Here is a 7,567-nt window from a genome sequence, read left to right as displayed (position 1 = left end):
CGCCCCCTGTCCTTAATGCGTCCACTATTACTAGATAGATTCTAGTGCAGGATATACTAAAGTTTGGCCTTTTCTACGCATGCATGTTTGCACCAAGTTTACACCTCCTGTGCATCGTATACCACTATTCCACTTCATCATGCTTTACTGATAGAGTTATGTGCTTCGGATAAGAAGTGTTAAGCCAAAGACCCAGTTAACCAGTTAACACAGACATATTGCCCTCGCAACTAAAGGGGTAAACTTTAATCTCAGCCGCTGATTTACATCGAAAGTTATAATCTTATTAAGGGGAGTGTACCCAACTACCCGAGCATACTTCAACAAAAAAAGGTTACGAAGTGTTCTATATTTGACCTGTCGTCTCCGATAATAACAAATCATTCTTACTTATTTTGCAGGTAAAAATCATTCCAACTTTGATGATACAAGCCGGTATAGAAAATTGTGTTATGTCATAATGAATTTTTTCTTGTTATTTTTGTATAATTGGTTTCAACTTTTCTTAATCAGGTCTAGGGCCTGATTTCAAATTTAGCAGAGTCCGGTATTTTCTAGGCACGTACGGCCCTGATCCCACCGCCAGATCACATGCAGGGCCACCGGTAGGGTAACTTTCTCTTTAGCTTTATCTTTAACTTGCGAAGCAAAGAATCTGATGATGACTGGTGGATGGAGTGTGCAGAGAGCAAATAATTTTCGCAGCTCTGTTGACAGAAAAGCAAATAAAGCAGCAATGCACCGAATACTACTAATGCTAGGTGTATGCATGCCTGCCTGGACCAGAGATTATTGTATACATATTCCATTCTATACTAGTTCTGGTGAAGCGTGTATGCATACAGTGCAGCTTCGTTTTCTCGTCCACCAAATCGATCTCTACATTTGGCTTCTTCTTAGCTAAGCTAGCTTGTTCTGGCCGGTTCACATAAATCCAGCGCCGCAATCAAGGTAATGTAACGGTGCCAATCGTCTATACTATATATGATCGGCAGGATGCTTCTCCAAATTTGTCAAACTTTTGAAGACATTTTGTAACGAAATAGATACTCCAAATGCTTGCACTAATCCTATTGACATCTGTAGGAAGGAAGAATTAAGCCTGGGGTCTTTGGTGCAGTCCATCAGATCCATGGGTTAGATCGAACGAGCCAACTCAACTCTAAATGAACCTGTAGATCGATTTTAATACATCATGGCGCCGAGGGTACGTAATCCAGTCATGCATCTTGATCTTCAGCAATCAATGCTGCAGGCTTAACTTAGATTATCATTTGTATTATCTTTTGCTTGCTGCCTGTTCACTTTGTGGGCTTGTCTATTTTTTTCACTTTTGTTTGAGAAGAAGAGGAAGCTAATTCCATGCATTGATCATGTATCTAGCTAGACAGGACAAATATGTAGTACTATATGACCCACCTCTTGGGAAGATGCTATCATTCCTCCATTGTCATGGTTTTCTATGTCTGCACTCATTTGGTGAGTGACTTTGTTTTATGAATAGATGATAGTAAATTATTTGCAGCCCAGCTTAACCGTTTCATTGCAGACATTGTAAAGCATATATGTATTCCTAACGAAGTTTTACTAAATAAGTAGAATAGGCAGAGTAATAATGAAATATTATCTTTGTTATTTCTATGTATTATTTATAGTTAAAATATGTCTTATAACTTGATTTTTTTTAATAAACAAAGGTAAAGTGATGAACCTCATCAAATGATTATTCCACACTGCAGGAAATCGAGATCAATGCAAATACCATCGATGATGCAGCAAGAGGGATACTCCGTATTCTGGAGGGTGCGAGCAAACATGAACGGAATATCTACTTCCATGGCTGGTGTGGACTCGGGGCATCCGCTACTCTAAGAATGGTATCCCAACGCTTGAAATCATCATCCACTGAAGAAATGAAGTTTGACAAGGTTGTTCACGTGGATTGCTCATTGTGGCAAGGCATGAGAGCCCTGCAAAAGGCAATTGTTGAGGAGCTGGAGCTTCCCCAATCAGTGATGGCCATCTTCGACTAGCACGATGAGGAGGATGATTTCGATGGGATAGACCAAGTCTCCAGAGGGGTGATACTAGAGGTCACAGAGGAGCTCTTCAGAAAGCTTGTTAACAGTACATTTCTGGTGATTTATCACAACGGGAGCGGACACTATATTGATTTGTACAAGTGTGGTGTCCCTGTAACAATATTTTTGAGTAGCAAGGTGTTGTGGACCTGGGGCAGGAGGCTCCGACTCTATGGCAGATCTGATGTTCATGAAGATGAATTCAGTAGACGTCCGAGTGAGGCTAACATTGCCGTCGGAGGTGTAGAATTTATGGGAAATTTATTACATGAAGAGGTCGCAGAGGTTGCTAAGTACATTGGTATTCTTGAGCCTGACCCAATACTTGAGTGCATCCAGTATATCTGGGCAAGAAGACGTGCCAGCCGTATCGACTGGGGATGCATGCTTCAAACTATTGGGTATGTGATGTCATTATACAAGAGCCATCCAATATATCTGCATGGGAGGTTGGTGATGCTCTGCACAGATACATACACTTGGATTGCATGACGGAGGAAGATATTCCCTATGTTTGGATTGATGGTTCCCTTTCCAGTTCTAATGACTGTTGGGTTTCCGCCACACACCAAGCATTGCTACATGACATTGATGTGCTTCCTCCTCAGGCGACATCCTTCTTCCTCCTAGCTGGTGGGAAGGTGATATTACCAGCTAGAATATTCCCAAACAACAATAGGTTGTTGTGCTACATCTATCTTGGTGCACCTTCAGTTTACATCTCCTCCCTTCCTCTGTTGCAGCCACCACTACTAGAAAAAGGCCTACTAATGGCGCACCAGTTTTGCCTACTAATGGCGCATCACTGGTGCGCCATTAGTATCACGCCACTAGTATTTTTTACTAATGGCGCACCACTGGTACGCCACTAGTATTTTTTACTAATGGCGCACCACCCAGTGCGCCATTAGTATATAATACCATGCGCCATTAGTATGTCTCCCAGGGCCATATTTAACCACGTGCTTTGGCACAGTAATGGCGCACTGCGGATGGATGCGCCATTAGTATACTTGGCATACTAATGGCGCACTCTGTAGTGATGCGCCATTAGTATGAATATTAGGTTTTTTTTACTTTTCTGATTTTTGCACAGGTTACAAAATATATTATTTAACAGAATATAGACAGTAGCACACAGCAACAGGAGATTCATCAAATACAATAGAAGATTAGTCTCCGAATGCAATTCATCATATTAGTCTCCGAATTCAAAAGACCGAACAAAGATAAAACATTACAAGTCTCGAGACCGCGAGTATCGAGTTTGTCGGAAGTAATACTAATCCTAACAAGTCCTACTAGTCATCATCATACAACTTCTACTCGTTATTCATAACAAGTCATACGATCATCATCTTGATAGTCATCGAACCAACCCTACTTAATTATTCTTAGCACATGATCATCAGTATTAGGTAGGACCTAAATACCCTATTTAAGCTAAAATAGCATAAAACAATATAGACCCTGACTCTCCATTATGGAGAATGGAGAACATCATATCTCCAATTCTTGCGCTTCGCTTTCTTTTGCTTCCAAGAAGCTCCTTATGACTGTCCATACATTTTTTCCATCCTTTGATTTTCATGTCTCCACTTCTTTTAGAAATCTCGTATGGACAGTTGAGATTCGTAGGACGACCTGGTTGTATGTTCAAAACATTAACACTACCTTTCTGATACATCATATGAGGCACACAATTCTCTGGGATTATCTGTTGAAAAATATAGTAATAACTTCATAGTTAGCAATGATGTACTAGTTTTAGAAGTATGCAAAAGATGCACGGATATCGTAATAGTAAAAATCTTACCAGGGTATCTCCATGGTAATTACCGTAGTTGAACACATGCACTAGTGGCATGTATTTACCATAATGTTGAGGAGTTTGATTGTGGATAATGTAACTCTCAATGTCAGTACAAAATCCGACCAGATGATTTTTCTCCTTGTAAGTTGTTAATTCGGAGCCATCGGTGTAGTGGGTTTTGTCTACCATCTCCTGCACATTCTTTGAACAATAAAAATAAGCTGTCAATGGAAATAAGCTGTCAACTATTTTGAAATAAACAATATAAATTAGCTAATAACTATGTTTGAGAAACTCACATAGCGGTAGAACTGGAGGCATATCAACAAGGACCCAAATGTCCATATTGTCTTGGTTGATGTCAGGATTACCAAGATCCATGGTGATAAGCATAAACTCATCAAAACCATACATCTTGCAAAATGCTTCCCAATTTTTGCAACCAAAATGGGTTACGCTCTCAGAATTATATAGATTTACTTCAAAGTCCACATCGTGATGAGTCCTTAGGTGAATTTTCTTTGTTTCAGAAATTTCATGGTCTTCAAAATCCATCCTCTCCAAGACATAGCGTCTTGCATGGCATGGGATAAGCTATACTCGAATTGTAAAAGATGAAAATTACACGTTGAAATAGTTGAAGTCATGCTTAATTATGAAAATAACACTTGTCGTCGTTGTGTACCGTTTCAACTTCGAAGGTCTCCTTGAGCTTATGCTGAAGCGCCGATCATCGTCCAGGTGAGGCATGTCGCACAGACCTCGATCGTCGTGGCACCAGTCACACTCCGCCGGGAGACTTTCGTCGTCCGATGATGATGACGACATATCCTATGTTCATAATTCAAAACTACATCATTTAGGATTTGTCGACACCAAGGCATCCTAAAAGCTAAGCTTTTATCATTTAGGGTTTGTCGACAACGAGGCACCCTAAAAGCCTACGCTTTCATCATTTAGGTTCTTATCGACACCGAGGCACCCTAAAAGCCAAGGTTTTATCATTTAGAATTTGTCGACGTCGAGGCACCCTAAAAGCCTAAGCTTTCATCATTTAGGTTTTGTCGATGTCGAGGCACCCTAAAAGCCTAAGCGTACATCATTTAGGTTCTCATCGACACCGAGGCACCCTATCGAAGCCAAGTTAAGTTTTCATCATTTAGGGTTTATCGATGCCGAGGCACCCTAGGTTGGGCCTAATCACTTGGCTCTATTGCCACCTATGTTGGGTTTATCATCTAGGGTTTATCGATGCTAAGGAGAATTCTAAGTTGGGCCTAATCACTTGGCTCTGTTGCCACCTATGGTTTAATGCATCAAGAATGGCGGGGCAGTTGATCCTACTTAACTAAGTACTAAGATACCCCGGCCAATGCATTAGTCGCAAGTACCCCATATGTCCTATTTTTAGCAAAGTCATGCTAAAATTCACGGAAAATTTCAGCATGACCTTTGCTGAAAATAGGACATATGGAGTACCCGAATTTGCCGGAACGGAAGTTAATCGACATTCTGGCAAACTCAAGGGCCTCTCGGGGTACCTGCAAATTCATCACGACACAATGGTCGGAGACAAAACCCAGCCACAGACCATATGGTCCTCTGCTTTCATATGGAAAAAAATTAGCTCAACTTATGTGAGCTTCCATTCCAGATATAATAGGTCACCAAACAAAAAATCATCCAAATATAATGATACAGCAAAGAAACAGCTTAATCCATGCCTCAGCTTATGAACAGTCATTACTTCAAATACAGAAGAAGGAACAATTTATTTGTGACATAGTTACAAATGATGACAGAATAAAGCAACACCCTGCACTAGCCTAAAAACAAGTGAAGTTTCACCCATATAATAACAACTTTATAAAATCAAAGAAGTTGCTAAAATTTTTGTATCCTTCATATACACTGGAGTACAATGCTTTATAATGTTCCATCATCATTACAGAAAATTGACAATTGTCCATAACAGTTAACTGAAAATTTTGCCTCATAGCTTGGGTGGTTTAAGTACTAGGAGACTTTGTAATGTGCAGTACAGGTGCAGTAACAGGCAATAAAACTGTTACTCCAACTTAACTAAAACAGAAAACAGAAAACTGGAGTACTCAACTTGGTACAGGCAACTTAATTTACTTGAATTCAGGGTACATGCAACTTAATGAAACCCCCAACTTGGTAGAACTAATATAGCCCCTTAAAATTGATTATGATCAAGTTAGGTCTACTTAATGAAATCCTCAACTTGGTAGAACTAATATAGCGCCATATGCAACAATTGATTATGATTATTCAGGAGTATTTCACTCGAAGACAAGTGAAGCTACAACATTGTACTCCAGTTAAATCAGGGTATAGTAAGCTTAAATTTCAGGATACAGTAAGTTTGAATTTCAAGATAAAACACAAATAAAGTTCAGTATAAATCATCACAGGAGTCTTGCTTCAAAATGCGCATGCAGGATTCTATGTTCGCCTCTGTTTTCGAGTTGCTCGACTAGTTGCAACTAGTCGTCGAGTCGCACTAGCAGGGTCGACTCAGCCCGGTGACTGTCGAGCGACTAGTCTCGACTAGTCACGACTAGTCGTGTTTTCTGGGTTGAGTGACTCAATTTTTTTGGGCCCCATCTGTCATACGTTTTTTACTGTATCAAACCACCCCTGGAAACCTAGATCGAACATGGTCCCCTCCCCCCCGACCCAACCCTCTCCTAGGCAGCCGCCGCCGCCCATGGTTGATGGCTTGCTGCTCCTCCCCTGGTTGTTGCTGTTGCTGGTCTACTCCTCCCCTCCTCCCCTGGTTGCTACTACTGGTCTGCTCCTCCCCTCATCCCATGGTTGCTGCTGATGTTGGTCTGCTCCTCCTCTCCTCCCCTGGTTGCTGCCCTCGACCTCCCCTTGTTGCTACTGTACAAATTTCTTACTAATTTGTTCCCTGGATAATTCCAATTCCTTGAGAACATGAATAAAATCAAAATTATCCAGAGGTATATCAACACCCATCATTGATGCTCTAAACATAATCTCCTTAGCTACTTAATTCCCCAACCCTAGCTACTTAATTCTCCAACCCCTTTTCTTGTCCAAAATTCTCCAACCCCTAACCCTAGAACACATCAGAAGGAAATCAAGAGGGGGAAGCGGCTCGGGTGCTCACTAGGCAGGTCGAGGGCGACTCGGGGTAGGCGGAGCTAGTCGAGGCGGCGTGAATTCGGCGTCGAGCGGTGGCGATGGTGGCCGAGGCAGAGGAAATCGGCGGGCGTCGAAGGGCGTCCGAGCTCGTCCGGGTCCTCGTAGTCGAAGAGGAAGACAACAGCGGTCCTCCTGGGCAGGCCGCGCGGTGTTGGACGGCGAGCACAAGGTTGACGCAGGTGGGGCCGCGGGGGGAGGGGGCGCTTGGGCGGGAGGACGTCGAGGGCGCGGGCGCGGGCAGAGGGGGGACGGTGAGGCAGGCGGCACTCAGCTCGAGGAGGCGCGGGGGCGGCGACGGAGACGGAGGCGCGGGGGCGGCGGCGGCGTGGGGGCGGCAGCGGCGTGGGTCGGGGCAGCGGGGGGAATTAGCTATGGGGGCGAGGGAGAGGGACGAAGGGGAACTGGCGAGAGGGAGGGAATTATCTAGGGGGGAATCTTACTAATGGCGCACCTGCGGTCGGTGCGCCATTAGTAATCT

General features: G+C 42.9%; 1 pseudogene; it reads left to right on the top strand.

Moving 5' to 3' along the window:
- Positions 1-845: 845 nt before the first annotated feature.
- LOC119332764 overlaps positions 846-7,567 on the top strand; it is an 86,695-nt pseudogene continuing 79,973 nt past the window's right edge.

The sequence above is a fragment of the Triticum dicoccoides genome, chromosome 7A, assembly GCF_002162155.2.
Source record: "Triticum dicoccoides isolate Atlit2015 ecotype Zavitan chromosome 7A, WEW_v2.0, whole genome shotgun sequence".
In the NCBI taxonomy this organism is placed as follows: Eukaryota; Viridiplantae; Streptophyta; class Magnoliopsida; order Poales; family Poaceae; genus Triticum; species Triticum dicoccoides.
This window is presented reverse-complemented; position numbering and strand designations above follow the sequence as displayed.